The sequence below is a fragment of the Anolis sagrei genome, chromosome 3, assembly GCF_037176765.1.
Source record: "Anolis sagrei isolate rAnoSag1 chromosome 3, rAnoSag1.mat, whole genome shotgun sequence".
Taxonomy (NCBI): domain Eukaryota; kingdom Metazoa; phylum Chordata; class Lepidosauria; order Squamata; family Dactyloidae; genus Anolis; species Anolis sagrei.
This window is the reverse complement of record NC_090023.1, coordinates 235,277,931-235,303,648: the sequence shown is the minus strand read 5'-3', so window position 1 is coordinate 235,303,648 and position 25,718 is coordinate 235,277,931. Positions and strand designations below refer to the sequence as shown.

Below are 25,718 nucleotides of genomic sequence, written 5' to 3'. Positions count from 1 at the left end.
TGGACAACCAAGAATTATCATGCACCCAAAACAATAATAATAAAAAACAATGAACTGTATGAATAATACTCAGACTGTGTGATGGGGTACAATATCATGCCATCATAAAAAATTAAGCCAACGTATTAAATGCATCCACTGATCTGTGCTCCTCAGTTCAGAGAGATTACTGATTCTCTCCTCTTACTACATCGTAACACAGACAAGGAGATCATTCCAAATGTTGAATGCATCACGACTCCTCAGTATCACCTATACTATATTTTATAGCTGCAGTGATATCCTAGAAGCAGCTGGTACTTGAAAAGGCCATCTTTGGACTAAAGATCTCCTGACTAAAAATTTAAATCACAATCCTACACATGGTTGTTGTAGGTTTTTTGGGGCTATATGGCCATGTTCTAGAGGCATTCTCTCCTGACATTTTGCCTGTATCTATGGCAAGCATCCTCAGAGGTAGTGAGGTCTGTTGGAACTAGGAAAATTGGGTTTATATATCTGTGGAATGACCAGGGTGGGGCAAAGAACTCTTGTCCGCTGGAGCTAGATGTGAATGTTTCAACTCACCACTTTGATTAGCATTTGATGGCCTGGCAGTTTTTTGGTGTGCCTTGTTAGTGCCTGGGGAAATCTTTTGTTGAGAGATTATTAGCTGTCCCTGATTGTTTCCTCTCTGTTATTTTGCTGTTGTAATTTTCTGGTAGCCAGATTTTGTTCATTTTCATGGTTTCCTCCTTTCTGTTGAAACTGTCCACATGCTTATGGATTTCAATGGCTTCTCTGTGTAGTCTGACATGGTGTTTGTTAGAGTGGTCCAGCATTTCTGTGTTCTCAAATAATATGCTGTGTCCAGATTGGTTCATCAGGTGCTCTGTTATGGCTGACTTCCCTGGCTGAAGTAGTCTGCAGTGCCTTTCATGTTCCAGGCCATCAAATGCTAATCAAGGTGGTCAGTTGAAAATGCCTCTAGAACATGGCCATATAGCCCGAAAAAATCTACAACAACCCAATAATTCCGACTATAAAAGCCTTCGACAATACACAATCCTACACAGTTTACAAAAATAAGGTCCCCATATTGATGCTGGGGGAAGGAGGGGAGAGAGAAAATGGATCCATGAATAAAAGGCAGAAATGAATTGTATCTGAAATTTGTTAATGGTCTGCATTTGGATGCAGCAATGTACACTCTTCTCCCATCTTTTCCTCAGACATATTCACAAGATCAGAACCATTCCATTTTGTTTTTCAAGTATTAATGTATCTGAAACATAAACTGTCTTTAATCTTCACAATCTAGTTTAAAGCTAGTTTATTTCAAACAAATTACAGTTAAAAGTGATAATTGTTTGGTTCATTTTAGATGAAATGTCAACCTCCAGTTAATTAAGGACAAAAGCTTCCAATTTCCTCATCAGCATACATGAAGATGGTGCATAGTCCCGCGGCTAGCTTTTATTTTTTTTACTTTTTACTTTTACTTTTCATGATAGATCATTGTTTAATGTCAATTCTAATCACACTGCTATACTTTTTATGTTAATAAAGTTAACTTAAAAAGATGTTTTAAAAAGAAATACAGAACCTTCCAAAATAATTGTTTGAAAAAGCCAAAACATTTGGTCCTAAAAACACATAGTTGTTGTAATTGATCAATTAGTATTACACAGACATTTAGGATTTGTGTTGTAGTTTTATACTCTTTCTAACTCCATTTCTTTCTATCTTAGAATTTCCATGAATAATGCTATTTGATCGCTTATTAAGACTTACTTGCTTTTCAGAACGGCATGTCATAACTTGCAGTGGCAAAGAAATGAGGTAGTTCAAAAGAAATCTTCCAAGGTAAATTATGTAAATAATTTGTAAGCATATTTTTGCTTCCAGGAGTTGGATCACGTAGGGTAAAATTCATTTCAGCAGAATACAGAATATTAAATATGAAGCAAGGGTCATTTTCTAAAGCAAGGTTGTGTAATTTACCCAGCACTCAAGGGCTCACTTTTGGCTGACCATTACGTCTGTACTGGGACCCTGTCATTAAGAGATTTGCTTTAATCATCTCTGTGCCCAAGTCAATTAAGATCAAATGTCTACTGGACCATACACTGGTGATACCTGTCTGGGTAAAATCTGCATGCTGTTATTCTGCTACTTGCAATAAAGCAATGAACTCAACATAGTTAAGTAAAAAATTATGATCAGTATGACATACGAAAAGCACCCCAAAGTCAATTTGTAACATATTACTTCACACATCCAGCATATAGGCTGATCCCTAATCACCCAAACTCATTAAGTTTCAGCACACCTGCAACATCATAACTGAGAATATTGCTGCAACAATAACTGTGGAAAATATGACATTTATGATCTGAACAGTCCTTGTGTTCTACTAACATAAACAGGTAAATTAATACTAGTCTCTAAATTAAATCTAGCATATTATAAAAATGCCTGGTAGACTGGAGGATATAATTATATTAGAAACAGGAAGATTCTTCTCTGTAAACAAAGGGATATTTAAAACGATCATCATGTACAACCAATACACCTGGGCAATAAAGACACACCTCGGCCAGCAATTTTGTCAGGACTCAACAAATTTGAATTGACAGGAGCAATCTGAAATGGGGTGTAGTGGGAATAGGGGAAGTGAAGGTTAGACACAGCAGTACAGGACATTCGTCTTTGTGCCAGTACAATAATTTGATATCAACTTGGGAAACAACTTGTATACAAGTTTTTGTATAAATGGGATTGTACAGGCTGTACTCTGAAGTGCATTCAGTGCCTTCTACTGTGTGTTTGGCTGGGGCGTGGATCACATAATCCTTTACAACTAATGATACAGACAGGGCTCAGAGATTTAAAAAATCATAGATGTGATGTGAAGGCAAGCATTTTCTTTTTTTAAAAAAAATCCTGAAAATCAGTTATGGTAGATGACTGTAATTCAGACCGACCCCCCATTTGGAGCTGGGACCCACAGTTTAAGAAGTCCTGATTCCGATAGGTGTCAAAGAGTGGAGTGATTAACTCTCTCCACTCCCAATTTAGCCTATGTCAGTTATTCTAAGATAGACAAATAGATACACACAATAATAGCTTAGTTTGATTATAATCATATTTTTAAAGCAAATCCAGGCATCCATGTGATTCATAAGGAACCAATAGTCTGCAGCTCTGAATTCACTCCTCCTTTCAACAATAACACAAATCAAACAGTATTAACCCTTTGGGCTACTATCTGAGCCAATATTGCTGAAGGCAATATAGAGCATTCAACACTTTTTTAAAAATGAAGGATTTTAGTTGTTGGCTGGGTTGTGAAGAACATAATTTACTTGATTTTACTCTCCCAGAGATTGCAAGTGGTACAACTGCCAATGTAATTAAAACATGAATTTAATAATGGGGCACTCCGAAGAAGCCAAAAAGGTGACGCATATAAAATCAACACATTTAGGGTAGCATAAAGAAGATGTTGCTCTTCACCTCTTTTCCCAATACCATAGCTAAAATGTGTTCAAGATAAGACAGTAGATGTTACCATTTAGATCAGAGGTCCTCAAACTTTTTAAACAGAGGGCTAGGTCACAGTCCCTCAAACTGTTGGAGGGCTGGTTTATAATTAAAAAAAAAAACATGAATGAATTCCGATGCACACTGCACACATCTTATTTGTAGTGCAAAAAAAAAAAACCCACTTAAAAACAATACAATAATTAAAATGAAGAAGAATTTTAACAAATATAAACTTACTAGCTTGGGGACCCGGCGGTGCCCGGGTTTTTCTGAGAAAGGCATTGTATGCCAAGGTTGGTTTTACCAGTTATTTATGTGGCTCACAGTGCTCTCAGGAAGTTAATGAAGGTACTGCAAGTCCCATCATCCATAGTCCAACCTCCTCCAAACCGCACCAGGATGTAGAGTGGGTCATGGGTGCTGTGTGTGCCAAGTTTGGTCTTTATGAGTCTTTGTTGGGGGCCGCAGTGGTTTGTGGGCTCCGAAGGGTTTGAAAGTACTACAAATCCCATCATCCACTGTCTGTCCTCCCTCAAACCTCGCCAGGATGTAAAGGCGGTCATGAGTGCCAAGTTTGGTCTTGCTCAGTCATTGGATGAGGGTCGTAGTGGTCTCGGGAAGTGAGTGGAGGTACTTCATGTCCCATCATCCATGGTCCTCCCTCCTCCAAACTGCAGTAGGATGTAGAGTGGGTCATGGGGGCTCTGTGTGCCAAGTTTGGTCTTCATCGGTCTTTGTTGGGGACCATATTGGTCCGTGGGAACAAAAGCGTTTGAAAGTACAACAAATCCCATAATCCATGGTCCAACTCTCCCAAACCATACCAGGATGTAAACTGGGTCATGGGGGTTATGTGTGCCAAGTTTAGTCCAGGTTCACCATTCGTAGCGGTCACAGTGGCTTGTGAAAGTGGCAGCCAATCAGAAAGCTGCCACATACACCGCCCTCCCTCCCTCCGCATATAAACACTGACTTTTATTATATACAAAGATAGATAGATTAGTATTTCAATGGGAAGTGTGGGCCTGCTTTTGGCTGATGAGATAGGATTGTTGTTGTTGTTGTTGTGTGCTTTCAAGTCGTTTCAGACTTAGGTTGACTCTGAGCGAGGGCTGGGTAAATGACCTTGGAGGGCCGTATCCGGCCCCTGGGCCTTAGTTTGAGGACCCCTGATCTAGATCTTGTGTCTAGATCCAGGGAAGTCATGCTACCCCTCTATTCTGCCTTGGTCAGATCACATCTGGAATACTGCATCCATTTCTGAGTACTGCAATTGAAGAAAGATATTGACAAGCTGGAATGTGTCCAGAGGAGGGTGACTAAAATGATCAAGGGTCTGGAGAACAAGCCCTATGAGGAGTGGCTCAAGTTGCTGGGCATGTTTAGCCTGAAGAGAAGGCTGAGAGGAGATACGATAGCTATGTATAAATATGTGAGAGGAAGCCACAGGGTGGAGGGAGCAAGCTTGTTTTCTGCTTCCCTGGAGACTAGGAGGCGGAACAATGGCTTCAAACGACAAGAGAGGAGATTCCATCTGAACATGAGGAAGAACTTCCTGACTGTGAGAGCCGTTCAGCAGTGGAACTATAACTTCCCCTCATATATTTATACATGACCAACTACAAGAAAGGAGATTTGATCTGAACATTAGGGAGAACCTCCTGACTGTGAGAGCTGTTCAGCAGTGGAACTCTCTGCCCCAGAGTGTGGTGGAGGCTTCTTCTTTGGAGACTTTTAAACAGAGGCTGGATGGCCATCTGTCAGGGGTGATTTGAATGCAATATTCCTGCTTCTTGGCAGGGGGTTGGACTGGATGGCCCATGAGGTCTCTTCCAATTCTTTGATTCTAGGGGTTGGACTGGATGGCCCATGAGGTCTCTTCCAACTCTATGATTGTATGGTCACTCTGGGAGTGTCATTCCAAAAAAAAAAGGGCCTTTCCCCACATCAAGACTGCCAAGGAATACCAGCTATGCTGTGTGGAGGATTCTGGAATAGCAGTCCACAGTGAAGAACCTTTCCCCTAAGGCCAGAAAGAAAGATATCAGTTATGTTGCCTGGGGATTTGGGGAGTGGCAGTGCCAAGAGAAGGACCTTTTCCCCAAGCACAGAAGGAATCCTGAGGGCTGCATTCCAAAGGAAGGAACTGACTAAACCACTTTGCCTAAGGGCCCTTCCACACAGCCATATAACTCAGAATAGCAAGGTTGACAATCCCACAATATCTGCTCTGAACTGGGTTATCCGAGTCCACACTGCCCTATATTGCAGTTCAAAGCAGAAAATGTGGGGTTTTATTCAGCTGTGTGGAAGGGGCGGGGAGACTGAGAGGAAAGCGACCCTGCAGCCGACGCCATGTTGGAGAAAGAGCCTCACAGAAAGGCAGAGAATCCCCCTCTCTCTCCCTCCCCCTCCCTCTCTCTCGCACTTACGTTCGGCGGCGCACGGATTGTGGCAGCACGGAGCCCAAAACATCACGTGACTGCTCCGACCGCCCAATCACGGGCCAGCTGGCAATTGTGACGTCTTTCTCAGGCTGTGTCAGAGGGCGAGGCCTAGCCGGAAGTGTCAGTCTCGCTTTGTCCCCGCCTCCTTTGTCCAATCAGGGAAAGCAAGCAGCTCAAGGTGGAAGCCTTCACAGTCACTGTCCTTGCTCTGTACTAGGCCTTGGCAAACTTTGGCCTTCCAGGTGTTTTGGACTGCAACTCCCACAATTCCTAACAGCCTATGCCTGATAGAAAACATTGCATTGAAAGATGCACAACTAGTGATTGGTGGCTGCAAACCCTTTTAATCTATTTTGTTACTGTTTAGAACAGGCCTGGGCAAACTTCAGCTCTTCAGGTACTTTGGATTGCAACTCTCACAATTCCTAACAGCCTATGCTTGATCAAAATAATTGCAATGGGAGATGCACAACGAGTGATTGGTGGCTGCAAACACTTTTAATCTATTTTGTTACTTTTTAAAACAGGCCTGGGCAAACTTCATCACTCCAGGTGTTTTGGACAGCAACTCCCACAATTCCAAACAGTTTATGCCTGATAGAAATAATTGCATTGGGATATGCACAGCAAGTGATTGGTGGCTGCAAACTCTTGGAGGGCCTGGGCAAACTTCTGCCCTCTAGGTATTTTGGACAGCAACCCCCACAATCCCTAACAGTCTATGCCTGATAGAAATCTTTGCATTGGGAGATGCACAACAAGGGATTGGTGGCTGCAGACCCTTTTCATCTCTTTTGTTACTTTTAAAAACAGGCCTGGGCAAACTTCGGCCCTCCAGGTGTTTTGGACAGCAACTCCCACAATTCCTAACAGCCTTCTGGTTGCTAGGAATTGTGGGAGTTGTAGTCCAAAACAACTGGAGGACCGAGGTTTGCCCATACCTGTTTTAAAAACAACTATATTTCTATATGGGTCTGAGAACTTGACCCCAAGAAATAGGTTAGGTCCCCTGAAGGTGGAGATAAGAGGGCATGTGTTTGATATTCTGTGTGAAAGATTTCCCATGCTAAATTGGCAGAGTAGAGCCATCACACTGGCAATGAAGATTGGCACAGTTTAAAGCAATGGCATTCCCTGTAGTAACCTATGGATGTGAGAGCTGGACCATAAGGAAGGCTGAGCGAAGGAAGATAGATGCTTTTGAACTGTGGTGTTGGAGGAAAGGTCTGAGGGCTCTTCCACACAAAGCCAAAAAATCCCACAATGCCTGCTTTGAACTGGGTTATCTGAGTTCACACTCAGATAATGTGGGATTTTTTGCTTTGATATTCCGGCATATAAGGCTGTGTGGAAGGCCCCTGAGAGTGCCTAGGACCAGAAGAAGATCACTGGAGTGAAGCTTGGAGAAGATGATGCTGGGGAAACTGCACGGAAAAAAGAAGAGGGGCCGACCAAAGGCAAGATGGATGGGTGGTATCCTTGAAGTGATTGGCTTGACCTTGAAAGAGCTGGGGGTGGCAATGGCCAACAGGGAGCTCTGACGTGGGCTGGTCCTAGAGGTCACTAAGAGTCAGAAGTGACTGAACGAATAAACAACAACAACCCGTCCTCTTCCACCGAAGGGACTCGGGGCAGCTTCCAAAGATGAGAATGGTAAACATTCAATGCCATTGGAATGACAAATAGACATAGTCTTGTCTTCATACCTGCAGTTTCCCCTTAAATTGTCAAATCTGGCTCTCTCTAGTTGATCTATATTGTTTTGGTTGCTGTTATTACTATGTATATTGTATTTTTGTTTTAAGCTGCCCCGAGTCCCTTTTGGAAGAGGGGGCGGAAAACAAATAAAGATTATTATTACTACTACTACTACTACTACTACTATACTCCAGGTTGCACTTTCTGCTACAACATATCCTTCTGTACAGGGTATTGTTTCAGGCCCCTTCCACACAGCTGAATAAAACCATATGGCAGTGTGGACTCAGATAACCTAGTTCAAAGCAGATATAGTGGATTGCCTGCCCTGATATTCTGGATTATATGGCTGTATGGAAGGGCCCTCAGAAGAACAAGTCACTTCATTCTGTTATGAAAAAGCCATGTGTGGTTTATCTGGCGATTGTGTTTTGCAGCTTTCTCCACTAAAAAGAAGAGTTAGTAAGGTCCTGCCAGACCACCTGGCAAGAGATGGTTCTTGCCTTCCTGTTTCTAATTAAAATCTTGGCCATAATGGTTCATAGGAAATGTGGCTAAATAGAGGTCGGTAGTTTTGTAGTGGTTTCTTGCCTGTTTTAGAGAGGTGCAATGGAACAACTCTGATCTTTTGGTCAACTAAGCAATAACACTCATTTTAAAGGGGTAGCTCTTTAGATGCACTTTTCCAGGTTTAACTTATTTGTTTCCAAGTGCATTTTTCCTAATGTCACTGTGTAATCTACTTCTCACTGTATGCTGCTTATAGTATAGGCATGTAGGCTGTTAGGAATTGTGGGAGTTGAAGTCCAAAACACTCGGAGGGCTGAAGTTTGCCCATGACTGTTAAAGTACAATTGCATATCCTTATTTTATTATTGGATTATTTATTGCATGTTGCGGAAAACTAAATATTTTTTTTAAAAAATTGACAGTGTTTTGCACAGTGCCTTAAAAGAAAAAAAAAATACAGAAGTGCAAAATTATGTGTGATGAAAACCCCATGTGAGATCCCAATCTTTAAGGGGGGGGGAAAAGGTGAGATTCCCAACTAAAATGGGAAAAAGTTCCATCTTAATGAACACTGCATTGTAATGTTTATAGTGGGCTTCACTTCGCAGTGCCTAAGGTCCCTTCCACACAGCTGTATAAAATCCACATAGAACTGGATTATATGGCAGTGTGGACTCAGATTATCCAGTCCAAAGAAGATATTGTGGATTATCTATCTTTATATTCTGGGTTATATGGCTGTGTGGAAGGTCCCTAAGATTCTGTAGTTGATGTATGATTTGAGTCCCCTCTGGGGTGAGAAAGGTGGGGTAGAAATGTTGTAAATAATAAATAATATTATGTACATGACTGTAATAGTGTCTCTCTCTACAAGGTGACACAAAGAAACTAAAGCTGGAATCCTGTTATTGATCCTTTGGATATACTGGACCTATGGACCACCATGTATGTGTACATGTGGCTGATGTTCTCACAATTTCTCTAAACAATTAATTTGGGACGAGAATAAAGCAGTAAAAAAAGACAGCTTAGGTTTCTTGAAGATATTACACATAGATACTGGTACACTTTTTCTTTTAGTACTATTAACTGCCAAGTAGTCCTCGAACTATTTCCTACTTGCCTCTTTCCATCCGCAATCCTTTCCACACAGCTGAATAAAATCCCACATTTTCTGCTTTGAACTGGAATATAGACTCAGGTAACCCAGGGCCCATCCACACAGCCATGTATCCCAGAATATCAAGGCAGAATATCCCACAATATCTGCTGTGAACTAGGTTATCTGAGCCCACACTGCCATATATTCCAGTTCAAAGAAGAAAATGGGGATTTTATTTAGCTGTGTAGAAGGGGCACCAGTTCAAAGCAGATATTATGGGATTTTCTGTCTTGATATTCTGGGTTATATGGCTGTGTGGAAGGGCCCAGAGAGTCCACAACCATCTCCCTTCTCAGCCATCCACCAAAATAAAAAAACAACTCCCAAATGAGTGTTTAACCTCTGAACTTTTCAAAGAGCTGTGATCTGTATTGAACAAATCACCTGCAATCACAAAGACAAATATTTAAAATATTAGTAACATTTCTGTTTCAACAGTTTATATAAATAGTAGCATTATCTGTCAAAATGCTTTGAATCAACGTGAGTTCTCTACCTGAGAGCACCAACTGGATTGAAACCATGCAATCCAAAGCCAGATTTTCATACAAAGAAATATGTATTGTGTAACACAGATTGGATATTTGTAGAAAAGGTTAGCGGTTTACCGAAGCATATAATGGAATTGTATGAAAAAAATATTTTGCCTTTCCAAAAACATCATACAGTTCGGAATACAAGAGACTTCATTCCTAGAAACAGGGTGGAGATCAAATGAATAGAGGTGAATTTGCCAAAGCAACCAACTTTGGCATATTTTTCTTTTTGAAAAAGAAGCGTTTGCCAGAAAAGCACTGTAACTTCAGTAGATATTGTATTTTCAAGGAAAAACATTATCTTCTACAAGTCTGATTCGATGAATGTTTAATTCATTTAAACCTTTGCAATCTGTTGAATAAATTAATGGAAGTCACATAAATTCCAAAAATAAGAAAAAGTGATGAAAATACACAGAAGTTACATGGAGTATTTCTTTTCTGGTTGTAAGTTTAGCAACTTTTTTGTGTAATTGCATCATGCGTCTTTCTGCCATTCAGGAATAAATGGGATTTTTTTTCTCTGCCACAATCCAATTATTCCTGACTTTACATTTCTAACTGAAGCCCACATCGTATCCTTCGTCTTTGATGTTTATTTTGTACTCCAGGGAAAATAAAATCTCTTGTGGTTAAAGCATGATTCAGAAATCTGGGTTCTCCTTTTAGAACCACCATCACAAACTTTTTATATGCTTTTGGCCAAATTATTTTATTTCTCTTCTCTTATTTTATTATAAGATGTGAATAGCATTTCTATAGCATAAAAGAGCATGGGGAACAATAAATTTATGTGCTCTTAAGTTACTACGACAGTAGTCCATGTAAAATTACAGGGAACTTTTTTTTTTGCACTGAATAGAAGCAACTCTTCTCTTACTGTTCCACTGCTTTTCAAACTGTGAGGTCCCCTAAGGGAAACATAACTGGTTGCCAGGGAGAGACATACATTCCTTCCTATCCCTTCTCAGTGTGTATTTTTCATTGTGCCAGGAGGCAAAGAGCTAACGCATACCACTCCTTCTCAATTAGGGCCCCACCAGATACACTGCCGTTCCAGCCCAGGCATCTTTCAGAGCTATTGTACAGCCTTTATATTTAAGAGAACAATCACTGTATTTTGAACCAGTCGTATGAGTTTAGGGAGGAATACAGCCGAGCTGCTGGCTTCAAAGTAGCCTCTCTTCAAAGTCGACAAGTCTTCGGAGCAGTGAAGTTATTTCAGTGCAAGTTCATTCAGAATCAATGCTGTAGTATTTTGCAGTAGCAGGTTTATTCTACTGATTTGATGAATCATTTCCCCATTAAGGTAGTTGGAATTGATTATCTTTATTTCTGCTGTACTATCACTTCTTAATAGAACTAGTGTGAGGGGGTAGTTTGAATGTTAGATAAGGACTTTGGGCCCTTCCACACAGCCCTATATCCCAGAATATCAAGGCATAAAATCCCACAATATCTTCTAACCCCACAACACCTGCTTTTAACTGGGTTATCTGAGTGCACACTCAGGCCCTTTCCACACAGCTGAATTAAACCCCACATTATCTGTTCTGAACTGAGATATATGGCAGTGAGGACTCAGATAACCCAGTTAAAAGCAGGTGTTGTGGGGTTTTCTGCCTTGATATTCTGGGCTATATGTTGGAGCTCCTGGTGGCACAGTGGGTTAACCTGCTGAGCTGCTGAACTTGCTGATCAAAAGGTCGCAGGTTCGAATCTGGGGAGCGGCGTGAGCTACTGCTGTTAGCCCCAGCTTCTGCCAACCTAGCAGTTCGAAAACATGCTAATATGAGTAGATCAATAGGTACCGCTCAAGCAGTACAATGGACAATGCCAGGTCTTTGGCTTAGAAATGAATATGAGCACCACTCCCCAAGTCGGACACAACTAGACTTAATATCAGGGGAAAACCTTTACCTTTTAGCTATGGATGGGTGGAAGGGCCCTTAGATAATGTGGGATTTTCTTCCTTGATATTCTGGGATATAGGGCTGTGTGGAAGGGCCCTGGAATGCCAGGGTTTAGATCCCTGCATAATCGTGGGATGCCATTGGCAAGTCTTTTTTAGCCTCGGAGGAAAGCTGATTTGTCCCACTCTGAACAAATCTTGCCCAGAAAGCTCCATGGTTGGTTCACCTTAGCATTGCAATAAGTCAGGAACAACTTGAAGGCACATTAAAACAGAAAAAACAGCAATATCTTCCTCAAAGATTTAAAGACATGGTTGTTCCGCTGTGCCTTTGACTAAACAATCCCCCAGAAAGCTTGGTTCAACCAGGATCCAAAATCTTGTCCATGCACTTTACTATTGTTCTGCACTTAAAATCATAATTCTCTGTTCTCATACACCCCTCTATCTTTACTGTTGTCACATGATCAATGCACTATAGCCATCAGCCCTATTCTCACCATTGTCTTTGCACCAGTCTACCCAGCCGTACTCAGAAACTTATTGTTATCATAGAACTCATTGATTGTTGGTTGATGTTTTGCTTTTATATTTTGTTATGATGTTGTTTTATTCTGTTTTATGCTATTTTATTATGCTGTTTAGGCTCGTCCCCATGTAAGCCGCTCCGAGGCCTTTTGGGGAGATGGAGGTAGGTTATAAAAATAAAGTTATTATTATTATATTATTAATATTACTTATTATGGAACCTAATGGAGTTACCTTGTTTAACGTTTAACCCAAGGGCTCAGTGTAGGTTATATATAATTTAACAACTACACGCACAGTAATTAAAAATTATCTCCGTATCTTAACAGATTGCCCATATCCAATCTTTGGAACATAATATTTTGATTTCAGTTGTCCGATAATTTTAGAAGAGCTAAAAAGTGAGGAAGGAATAGTTAGATGTCTATTTATTGTGTTGGAATGGAAAGGAATTCAAAACAATAGTTCAATAGAATATAGATATTTGTATTTGCATGCCTGTCTTCTGATAGGTTAAGACTATATACTTTGTTGGTTGCAATAGACATTAGAGAGTTACAAAAGCAATGCCTGGATACACTCTTATATCAGGGCAACTGCTTTAGGCAATCTGCCCTAATGATTGCATCCTTCAAAAAGAGGAAAAAAGAACCCCGCAGTCTGCAAACACCAGGACATTAGGAAGGGGTGTGGTATTTACTTCACAGGGAACAGAAAATATATGTTGTAGCCTGTCTCCTTTGCCCTAAGGATAAACAATCAGGAGCTTAGAAGGTTTTACCTATGCACATTCCTCTGAGTTGCATAAGTCTAGAACGGCAATTCTGTTCACATATTATTACTTTTATTATCAATCTGTGTTGGAACACCTGCCTAACTAGTTGTGTATATATTTTTCATATCATGTGGAAGGACAAAGGAAAGCGACAATCAAGATGACACATTCTTTTCTGTTCATTAGACCAACATTCTTTTTAAAGAGTTCTCACAGTTCATTTTTCTTCACCAGTGATTATTTATCAGACCTGAAGTTAAAAATATTGTTTCCAAAAAGCTAGATCTTACAAAAGATCCACTTAGAAGCCAAACCTATGGATTTATATTCAGAAACTGTTGGAAATAGCAATCTTCTCAAGCCTCCACCAGTTATTGGTTATGTATACAATTGCTTCCTGTATTGTATATGTGTATTGGTTTGCAATTTTACCTAATCTCTTTGTTGTGGGAGGGGCTGCAGACCATGTGACTAAGACCGACATTTCAGTTTGCTTTGAGAAACCTGTAGAGAAGTATGCTTCAGATTCAATGCAGGAGTAGAAACCTTCAGACTTCAGTATAGAAGCCATTAGACTCTTAGAGAGACTAGAAGCCATCTTTTAGACCTCAATGCAGGAACAATATGCTTAGACACTTATTAGACTCTCAAAACAGAGAGATGCTTTGGACTGTTGTTTCTAAGAATGATGCCCTGTGTTATCTACACAGAGAAACTACTTAAAATCCTATTGTAACTGGATTCATAAGCAAAGTGCCTGTTTGCTGTATATATAAAGTTTTGTGAGCAAACCAAATCTGTTACTTTTAAGTAAGACTGTTTATTTTGTCTCTTGAGAGCATGATTTGAAGGCAAATATATTTTAAGGGAGAGTAGATGTTATTTGTGCAACTAAAGGAACATTTCTGAAACTCTGCTGAATGTATATGTGTATTTGTGCATTGGCATGTCTTTGTCCCTAGCAGTTCAAAAACATACATAGGTACATCAGTTTAACAGCTGAGAGACCTAGCTGCCTTGCATGAATGCTGGTGAACATCATTTTCAAAAGGTTGTGACTTTTCAGAAAGGTTATTAATCCTATTAATCCAGTGGCTTTTCGGAAAGGTTATTAATCCTATTTCCCAAATGGCTATGGAGATTCACATTTTGCAAAAGAAACAAGTCCCTTTGGGTTCATAGTTACTTACTAACAGGTAGGTTGGTATAGGAATGGAGTCAAACAAAACAATTCTGTAAGCCTCATCAGAAAGAAGTCTGATTTCAGTTGGGTTTACCGCTAAGTAGCTTGCAACTCAGTTGTCCTCAGGACAGTGTCCCAGAAACAAGAGGATAGCGAAGGAGATCTTTGGAGTCCCTTTCCACCATTCATGAAAACCTCCAAGGTTCCTGCATCCTGATATAGACAAATGTGGAGGAAAGATTGGAAGACACCATGATATCAGCATGAAGTTTGTGAACATGTCATTATATCTGTATTCAACTGCTACTTCATAGATGAGATTTGCATGGATGTGGCTTCACCTAATGATGGAGAAGGAATATTAATGATGCCAATGCTAGCTCAGGCTGCAAATCATTATTCTGCTCTGCGCTCTGTCATGGATACCGAGGCAACAACGTAGGAAGGGAAGAATGTGCATTTTGCACCACTGTTTGGTGGCCTTTCACATGTGTGTACATTTAAAAGGAACTGATTTTAGTTACTGTTGAGGAAGAAAATAGATTTTTTTATGGTAACACTAGTTAACTACTGGTAGTGGGAGTAATCTGGGACTGTTGCCTATATTCAACTATGTCATTTTACCAGTGAATGGTTTGAGACAATAAGCTCTGAACATCTTTAAGGTGGGTACAAAGTGTATACTCAATATGTTTTTTGTTATGCAAGATGTTTCACAACTGCTTGTGCAATGGTATAATCCAGCACAACTGGGCTAGGAGGAATTTCCGCTAAGCTAGCATTCCTTTTGGATTTTCTTTTGTAACTTAATTAATTACTTTGAAAAAGTAATGTTCAAAGCTCTGCCGCCTGTCTTTGTTCTGTCATTAATGGCTATAGGTTACTCAACAATTTGAATGTTTTATGTTGTATCATGTTCCCTTATAGCTGTTTTATTTCATAACATGTTCATAAATCTAATTGCTTTTTGTTAATAGATTTTCATTTTTGTAACATACTCTACATTCTCTACAGTTAACTATATATCTTTGGGATTATAGAGAAATATTTTTTGTTATTCCATACATATATTCCTTTTCTTTTCCAGATCTGATTTAGAATTTCAGATCTCAGAATACAGTACCTTAGTACTAGTACTTATTATTTTACTTGATTTGATTTATATCCATTTCTTGCTAGAGAAAATAAACATTTTAGCTGGGCACCAACTCAAAATGAGGACATCAATTTTTTTGTACCTTATAATGTTTCATGTCATCACTTCATATAAAAAGAACACACTTTCAAACACTGGCAATTATTACATTTTTGGAAAACAGAAGAATGTTCCATTTTCTCATTTAGCTCTCTGAACTATTCATTTCCAAACTTAATCATACATATGTTAGACGCACTGAGATCAATGGAACATAAAGTAGTCATAACTGAGTGTAATCCCATTGATTTGAGTAGGCATATTATAAGTATGATTGACCAACTTATCAAAATTATATCAGTTTCAGTTATTATGGCTCACATTGTTTGCTTTTATGTATGTGATTGATATTTCATCTCACAGAAATTGGTTCATGGTATTTTATGTGAAATATTGCTTTTCAGATTGGAACCCCCCCCCCCCCCCCCAGTGCATAAAAGAAAGCAAAACAACTAGGTGGTCTGGACAGTTTCATTAGAGATAATTAGGAAAGGAATTAGAAATAGCACTACCATGAACATAAAGCCTTTATACAGATCTAACATACAGCTGCATTTGGAAATCTGTTTAAATTCTCATTGTCACATCGCAAGAAGCAAAGCTGACCAAAATGATCAAGAGAATGCAATAACTCTCTTACAAGGAAAGGTCACATAATCGGTGACTTTTTAGTTTAAAAAAGAGTCAGATAAGTGGAAATGTGTCAAGGTTATATTGTTATGAACAAAAAGGAAAAAGTGAATAGAGAGGAATTCTCAATCTCTCATATGGTATTAAATGTGACATCACTAGATGAACCTGAATGGTAAAAGATGAAAAAATAGAAAGAAATGTAGAGAGGTATGTGATATACGCCCCGGTGGCACAGTGGGTTAAACCGCGGAGCTGCTGAACTTGCTGGACAAAAGGTCGGAGGTTTGAATCTGGGGAGTGGGGTGAGCTCCACTGTTAGCCCCAGCTTCTGCCAACCTGGTAGTTCGAAAAGATGCATATGCAGGTTAGGGCAGATGGGTGTTGCAACCCAACAACATTTTAAGCCACAAGTTGTCCATCCTTGAAGTAGAACATTGTTAAATGATGGAATTTGCTTTCACAGGACTTGAAAATGATGGGCATGGATGTGGCATTAAGAGTGGATTAGATATGTCATTGAAAATAAGGGCGTTTATCAATGGCTACTCATCATGAAAACTTCCTCTAGCATCTGACACAGCATGCTTCTGAAAACCAATTGTGAAGGGATCAAGAGCAGGAGAAGGGTTTTGAGTCTTCCTTGGGGAGATAAAAGCGGGGTATAAGTAAATATAACAACAACAGCAACAATAACAACATCCCTTGCATATCTCAGCCACTGTAGGAGTCAGGATTTGGGAATTCGCTGTCATCTAACCTGGTTCTTTCTATGCTTTTATGTTTAATAAATGTTTTACATATGTATCTAATGCAAGCTTCGTGTTGCACCAATATTTTGTTCTATTTCTATGTTGTGTAGCCAGATCTGGATCAGGTTTAACGTTTAGGTGACCAAGCAGTCTTTCAAATGACTATCTAGAGACCAGGAGGTGATGGAATCAGTGCCTATGTGACATGGCTAATTGGAGCATCATTTATTCTTATTTTTAAAAGTATTTAGCCAGATATACATGTAGATGTTCATTTTTTTAAAAAATGTTTTAAAACATGGCAAAGCAACAAGGAGATTTTATCATGTTTTAAAGCAATTGGAATTTACTATTGGAGTTTACGCTTACTTACAGTACAGCAACCTCCATCTGTTGGTCAGGAATCTCCTGTTCATTACTTGTTGTGTTTTTGCAAGGATCTCAGATGAAAGCAGGAGGGCAGATGATCTATGAACTCCCTAAGTGATCTTAAGATCCCAGTTATATTTCTTAAAACGTAATATTAATCATGTTAATTTTATTGTTTCCTTAACTCTAGTTAAGATCACAAAAGTACAGTGAAGTTACCGTATATATTCGAGTATTAGCCAACCTGGCCTGAATATAAGCCAAGACACCTAATTTTATCACAAAAAAAAAAAAAAAACTGAAAAAAACCCAGGAAAACATATTGACTCAAGTATAAGCTGAGGGTGGGAAATGTAGCAGTTACTGATAAACTTCAAAATAGAAATAGATATCAATAAAATTACATTAATTGAGGCATCAAGAGGTTGAATGTTTTTGAATATTTACATAAAAGTGTAATCAAAGATAAGACTGTCCAACTCTGATTAACTATTATTCTAACCTTTTTCAATGTTAATGTGCTTACGTATCCTTCCAATAATATTAAAGAAAGTAAAATAGTAAATGTAATAATAATAATAATAATAATAGAATAAAATAATGGAAATTTAATAATAACAGTAATAAGTGAGTAAAATAATAAATGCAATAATATTAATAATAGGTAAAATAATAAATGTAATAATAATAAATAGAGTAAAGTAATAAATGTAATAAAAGCAGAATAATAGAGTAAAATAATAAAAAATACAATAACAAGAGAGTAAAATAATAAATGTAATAATAATAATAATAATAATAATAATAATAATAAAGTAAAATAATAAATAACTTTGACTCAAGTATAAGACGAGGGTGGCTTTTTCAGCCTAAAAAGGGCTGAAAAACTCTGCTTTTACTCAAGTATATATATGATATGATGTTATTTACTGAGCTAAGTTTTTCTGCGACTCTAGAAGATGTTTACTGCGTTCTACTTAGTTAGAGGACAATTGAGAATACTGTTAACTGTGCTTTGCACAGTACTGGTATGATTCTTAAGCACTATTAACTTAAGCCATAGTTTGCAACACAGTTTGCAGTTTATCCGTAAGCATAGCATTTGAAGAACAACACTTGACTCTTATTAAGGAAAACATCCTGACTTCTGAAATATCTGGTGGACCAGATTCTCTGACTCTGGGTGAGATAATACTGGGCTAAGTCCAATAGTTTGACTTGTAAGGCAGCTTCAAGGTGCTGAGCCAGATTCATTTTTGGCTCTTAGCTGCATCAAAGGTTTCTATGGTTGCTACACAGGTGTACATACAAAGCATTTTAAAAACTCTGGAGGTAATACCTTCAAAACAGATAATATATAAATACACTTTCATAATCTCCACCTGGCATGGGCATTGGTGAGGTTCTTGGATTGTAATCTAAACGGTAACTTTTCTGAACTGTCCCTGACCTGTGTGCTTTCAGCTGGTTGCCAGATCCAGTGTTTATCAAAACATTGCTTTTTGAAGTGTTTCCAACTATGTGAAGAAAGCCTTCATATATACAGCTTATACATTTCTAGGTCATAAAAGGCAACCAACTAAACATGTGTACCCGTTGTATGTGTTTAGATGTCAAAACAGAGTTGTCCCCTTTGTTTTCTGGTTTTCCAACAGAAATATATACTAACTTCAACAATTAAAATTACAATTCCTTATGACATTCTATTTCCTTCTAATACCATATCTTAATTGTTTCAATAGGTTCCCTACTTGTGTAATATAACTTCAGAAAGTAACTGTGCAAGGACAGGTCTTTCTTATCTTCTGTATTCGAGGTCAGTCAAGAATATGTGGTGGCTTTTTATTTGTAGTGTAAGAGATAGAAGATACAATGTATAATGAACAAGATACATTAGAACTTTACAAATACTTTGTTTTACTGAGGTGTGATCCAACCTAAGTAATTCTATGTTTTGCACATAAATCAGATAAAGAATCTTCTGAACACCGACACAGCCCTTGGATCTGTGTTGCAAAGGGGAAGTTATTGTAATATTTGCCCCTTGAATACTGTTATAGATATTGCACTGAGCCATATTGCTGACTTCTGTATCTTCATTTGTCACAGGGTACAAAAGTCAGCAATATGGCATGGTGCAATATCTATAGCAGCATTCATTTTGGAAAATTAGGAGCAGACCAGGTCAACGGAAGGGCGGCTGCTGATATCACATCAGGTTCCAAAGGTTCTGACCCTTAATCATTAGCTCTGTAGAATGCAACTCAGCATAACATTATTGAATTCACCTTTAGATTAAAGAAAAGCCTTATTGACATAGCATTCTGTGTGCAAGGTAATGGCTGTGGTGTGGATTTAAGTTTGCACATTTAGACAGTAAACCAATGCCTGTATATTTGCAATTCAGAAGCACTTGGAAAGCTTTTGACAGTTTGAGTTTTTCACAACGTAATGTAAAGTGACATTCACATTGCAGCTCATTCTTATTCAGGTCGTGTTGACATGCTTGCCTGTTGCCTTAACACTCAAGTGAATCAGATCTAACTTCCTTCTCCTTCTGGTGTCATCTGGCATGTATGGACAGGCTAGGGCCAGTGGGACACAAATCTACATTTATAGTGGCTAGTCCTTTCCAAGGAAGTCCATAATGTTTAGCATCCAGAATGTAGCATATATTATCTGAGAGTCCTAGTGCCTCAGAGCAGGGTAAGAAGGTGAAGAAAACCAGTCTGTAGCATCTCAAGAACGTATTCTAGTTTCAGGGCCAACTCAAGGCATTCTGCAGCCTCAGGCAGAACAGTAAACATCACTCTCCTCCCCAGATCATGGTGTATAGCATGCAAAACAATTCCAGTTATTTTGTCATATAAGATGGGAAATCTGGACTTTATACCATGGAAATGGTGAACTGACACAATAGTTGTGTGATACCCAATGCAGGTCCGTCATGTCCTCACAATGAAATTGTCAGGTGCTACAGATGGGCAAGGCCTGCTGGGCTGAGTCTGGGTGCTTCCATGGTGGCACTCTCCATGCTTCTCTCATTTTTTTTTTATTTTTAACTCAACACTCTTCAATTGTGAAGTTATAATAATAATAATAATAATAATAATAATAATAATAATAATAATGGAAGAGGCACAATGAGACGGCAGAATTATGCTATAGCTGAGGCAGCACCATCATGCAACACTAATGGTTGTGTGAATCCTGCATCACAGCAATGGTATGGGATAGCTATAACCAAATGATAACATCTCCTGTCAGTGTTTCTCTCCATATCTGACAATTAAAAAACAATGAATTTAATAACCTTTTAAGGAAGTTATATAAATAATTTAGACAAATAATAAAAAAGAATGTAAAATGTGTTGCCATGCCATATTACCTTTGCTTACAGTGATTTTCCTAATAACTTAATCCATGAAATTATTCTGACCTGAATATACAAGTCTGGAATTGCCACTTTCTACAACAGGCAAATGATTACTGGGTTTACCTGTTGTAGCAAAATAACAAAAGGTTTTCTGACACTTTTAAAAGGGCAATTTTATTATGCTGTAAGATTTTGTGGACCAAATTCCAGTGATGCAAAATATCTAATCCTAAAGTGACAGGATTCACTGTACCAATTCATGGATGTATTTTGTTTTTTGACAACAGAGGGGGAAAAGGAAAAGAACAATGAGCAATACATAAAAGCACATTGTCACAGTAACAATGGACAATAAATTGCTGGTTACCACTTCAATTAGTACTTGATTTTCTCTGTTACCCCCTGGTGGAAAGGCACTTCCTTTGGTTCCTTCTTTCTTCCTCTTTAATAAGAAACAAATAATGGTCTACAAGATTAACCAAAGAAACAAAAACTAAAAACTAAGCTTGAAAGCTCATTTTCTTTGAAAGAACCCAACAAACAGCTGAAGAATACATTGGCAAATGAGATACTCAGATGCATACTTCGAAATTTCAAATGCTATTATTCAAGTGGAATTTATGCCTATCTGAGTACAGGTACGACCTTAGTATATGCCCGACGAGTCTGGAATTGCTGAATAGAAGGTGCTTCTTAAGCATTTTGTATTTTTTTAATTTCCAGACACATGGGGAACTTCAGGGCTTTCATGTTTACATTTAAGATTACATTGGAATGAAGCTTCTTCTAAATTTGGCTACATTGAGCAAATGTCATGTATCAGTTTTATATCTTATAGAAACCCATTCAGACAATTATTCTTAAGCATGAATCATATGTCCCATAGGTTGTATGGATGTTTAATGATTGAATTGCTTTATTTATATATTTACATTGTTTGAACTGATTTTATTACAATCTATCCAGAAATTATGCTCACTCATTTGAAGTGCCTAAAGTCCATGAATTGTGTGGGTATGCATTGTGCTCCATGACACATATATGGATACTACTGGAAGTTCTTACTTTGTTTGAAGGGTTTTTATGTAACAGATGTCACAAGCTTGTCTTCTGCTGTTGTAAAGACAAAAATATGAATGGTTTCAGACTACAAGAAGAGGTCCACCAAAACACTGGGAAGATCTTTCTTCTTCTTCTTTTACTGTAAGAGCAGTTCAACAGTAGCTAGATTGCCTTGGAAAGCAGCGGACTTGACATATTTGAAAGTCTTTAAATAGGGATTGGGTGGGTATCTTCCAGGGATGTCTAGAGTGTATATTTCTGCATGCAGAAGATTAGACTAGATAACCCTTATGATCTCTTTCAACTGCAAGATTCTATAATTCTTTGATTTCCAATGACATATTTCCAGGAGCTTGATGAAATAATTATAAAATGAATGCATTATTAGAAGAGAATTTGAAAACTGATATGAGAAGAAAACCTACAATTATCAGAGTGTATATATGGTGAGAACACCTTACAGATTTGCCATATGTGCCCTGAAAATTTGGTGCAAGGCATTCAATGTTCAGGTGAGCTATGAGCTGTTGCTGTCTGGGGTGTTTCTAATGTGCAAATCAAAGGGTATCTAGTCTAACCACCTGCATTCAGAAATATACTATGGTAATAGACTCTTTGACTTAGCATTGAATACCAGTAATATTATGGAGTAAACGTTGTAATCCTTGGATCTTATTTATGTTCTCATTTCTGGGTTCTGTTGCTTAGTTTTTGAGTGATGTTCCTCCTTCTGAAAGCAGGATATTATATTAAAGCATAACCCGTGACCAAAATATAATGATGTGCAATGATGCCTACAAAAAGCTTTGGCTTTATTGTGTGAAAAATTAGCCTTTTCACCGAGAACATGCACATAATTTCCTTCGGTTCTGGAAATTGTTATTTTTCTGTCTGGTTTGATGTTAGCAGTTTGTCAGAGTGATATCTGCAGAGAGGTTGGAGTCACTGTCCTTATCTGCCCTACTTTCATAGTTTGTTATGCTCAGGACCCTGGGGACAGTGCTTAGAGACTAGGCTTTGTATTCCTTGCTTTCTTTCATGCTACTGTAGCAGAGAAATAAACATGGCAGTGGACAAGAGGTGAATCATTCTGTGTATATGACAAAATGGGATTGATCAGGAGGGCATCTCTATTACATCTCCCATGTGATCAGACCACATCTTGGAAGAGGTAATTTTTTGGAGTACAGATTCTCTATTTCCAAACCAGTATCTTCTCCCTTGCCGTGATGGATGAAGGCTTTGGGAAGTTAGTCCAAAAAAGTAAGCTTCCCATGCTATGCCACAAACACTAATTGGTTTATCAGTTCCACTGTAAAACAAACAAACACTATTATTAGTCCAATCAGATTAATTTTTTTTCTTTTGCTTTATGAAGCAAGTTTGTCCTGAGTGGTGGCATACAGCACAGGATAGTCCTAGCATAAAAATGAGCAGGGATCTGAATTCAGCGCAAACTCCAAAACAACCAAGTTGTTTTCTCAATCTCTTGATAACTCTTATCCCTGTCTTGGTTTGAAACCGATTTCCTATTTGCAGTGGAACAATAAAATATGCTCTAAGTGTTAATATTATGTGGTAATAATAAATGTACCTATTTATTATTACACTAAGATCTACCGGGGAGGCTCTCCTCTTGGTCCCACCTCCGTCTCAAGTGCGATTGCTGGAGGCGAGACAGAGGGCCTTCTCTGTAGTGGCTCCCTGGCTTTGGAATGCCCTCCCAAGGGAGATTAGGCTATCGCCCACTCTCCAAGCCTTCTGTATACAACTGAAGACATGGCTTTTTATACAAGCCTTTGACCATGTTTAGAAATTCGATGACCTAGAGATTTTTCACCTTGTACATTATGAGACCGATATTGATCACAGTTTGTTTTATATTCTGCAGCTATTGTTGCATTTTATTGATCTTAGCCAGGGAAGGGGGGGGGGGTTGTGATGTTTATGTTGGTTGTTATTGTTTCTGTGTTATTGTCTTTGCACCTTTTGTATTTTGTGTGCTTGCACCTTTGGGTGCCTTATGAGCTGCCCTGAGTTCCTCTGGGAGATGGTGGCAGGGTATAAATAAAGTTGTTGTTGTTATTATTATTTGGCATGCTACAGTTTGAACAGACTCCTAGCTTACTCTCACATATTTTATAGTATTTACATAACTCTTCTGGCCATGTTGAAGTCTAATTTTTAAACACATATACATGTACACCTACACATGTCAACATGTTGATTTTTATATATTTCTTTATGCTTGCAGTCCAGCTATAACTTTTTGAACCATCTTAAAGAGACTCCCTAACTTCTTTCTCCAAATCTTCAGATCCATTGCAAACAACAAAAAGATTGTGATCTTGTTGGGAATTTTATACCTCTATATTTATTAGATGATTGCATAAGAAGACTTCCAATGCCCCTTGACAAAATACCCCACCCATTCATTTGCAATGCGTTTGTTCAAACCTGCCCTCTTAACCTGGAACAGCCACTGAAATGTCACACTGCCCTTACTTGCATAGCCTTGTTTGTGTAAACACACTGAATGTTGTGCTTCATGTTGAATGGGATCTCAGCCAAAATCTCACCCACATGATTCAGCTCTTGAGCCAGGCCTCCTCTGGTATTTTCATCTCACTTTCTATGAGGAAAATGCCAAAGATGTCTATTTATTTCATATTGTTCAAGATTTGCTAATAACCCATTTTATTCAGCCACTAACTGATACTGCTTAATGAAGTGGACAGACAATATTACAGTATATATGACGAGGCATTTTGACTGTGGAGATTATTGTGGAGAATATGTGGAGATTATTATTGTCAACATTGCCAATAATAACACGGAAGGGTATTTTTATATAACTCTGCAAGAAAGTATTACAAGTAATTGCAACAGGACTTCAGGAGTCACCAACCTCCTTGCTATCTGGCAGCATTTTTTAAACTGTTAGATTAAAGCAGAGAAATGTAATTCCTGGTTTCTCAATAGGACAGAGGAAAGTAATGCAATATATGAAAAAGTACTAGAAGTAAGAGATAATTAATAGATTATTTATTTATTTATTTATTTACAGCTTTTATATTCCACCCTTCTCACCCCGCAGGGGACTCAGGGTGGATTACAGTGTACACATATATGGCAAACATTCAATGCCAATTTTTGACATACAAACATATACAGACATAGACAGAGGCTATTTAACTTTTTCTGGCCGCCAGGGGGGCTGTCACTTTCATCGTCCATCTGCGACACTGATGAAGCACTTCCGAATTCCCCGCATGCTTCCCCGCTGGAATGCTTTGCTGGAGTCTTCTTTATGGCCTCATAAAACAGTTAATTTAGCCTCCCCACACTTTAAGGTGGTACCTTATTTTCCTACTTGACAGATGCAACTGTCTTTCGGGTTGCAAAGGTCGACAACAGGCTACACACAATTGGTTGGAAACCCACTCCAACCCGGGCTGGCTTCAAACTCATGACCTTCTTGGTCAGAGTGATCTTAATGCAGCTGACACTCAGCCAGCTGCTCCACAATCCCGGTGCCATTTTAAAGAAAAGCATTGGCTCCAAATAACAGAATCATAGTTTTAGAAGAGGTCAGAAGGACCATCCAGTCCAACCACCTAAATTGAGATGTGTGACTGGGGTGGTGTAAATGGTTTCACTGCTCCTGTTTCCCTTACAGCAGCCCATCCAGTCCCTTGGAAATGCTGCATTGGGGATAGTTGGGTTGGGAGATTTGATGAATTAGCTGAACTATAATGTTGAGTGTGCAACCTGAAATTCTGGTAAGAGCACCATCAGCGAATGGAGCCTTTCCATCCACAAAAAGCAGATCCTGCCAACTCTCTGCTGATTTTTGTGTTGTTCTTACAGTCTTGGTCAATTAACTTGGATTGCAGTTACTGACTTAACCTTGACAAAATCGCAATGCCACAGGCAAGCAATACCTTTATTTGAACCAACAATAATTCGTCAATAGCGTAGAAGTCTTTCATTTCTCCAGAAGATACAAGGGTGGCTCAAACCATTTTGCCTCCTGTGTCATACAAACATTATGA

General features: G+C 38.7%; 1 protein-coding gene across 2 annotated transcripts in view; it reads right to left on the bottom strand.

Moving 5' to 3' along the window:
- The window catches only part of RHBDD1 (rhomboid domain containing 1), a 40,865-nt gene extending 34,778 nt beyond the window's left edge, over window positions 1-6,087 (bottom strand). For both annotated transcript variants that reach the window (XM_060767856.2, XM_060767855.2), the window contains exon 1: window positions 5,961-6,087. The gene's annotated coding sequence lies outside the window, so the exon portion shown is untranslated. The remainder of the gene's footprint in view (window positions 1-5,960) is intronic.
- Between the last annotated feature and the right edge of the window lie 19,631 nt (window positions 6,088-25,718).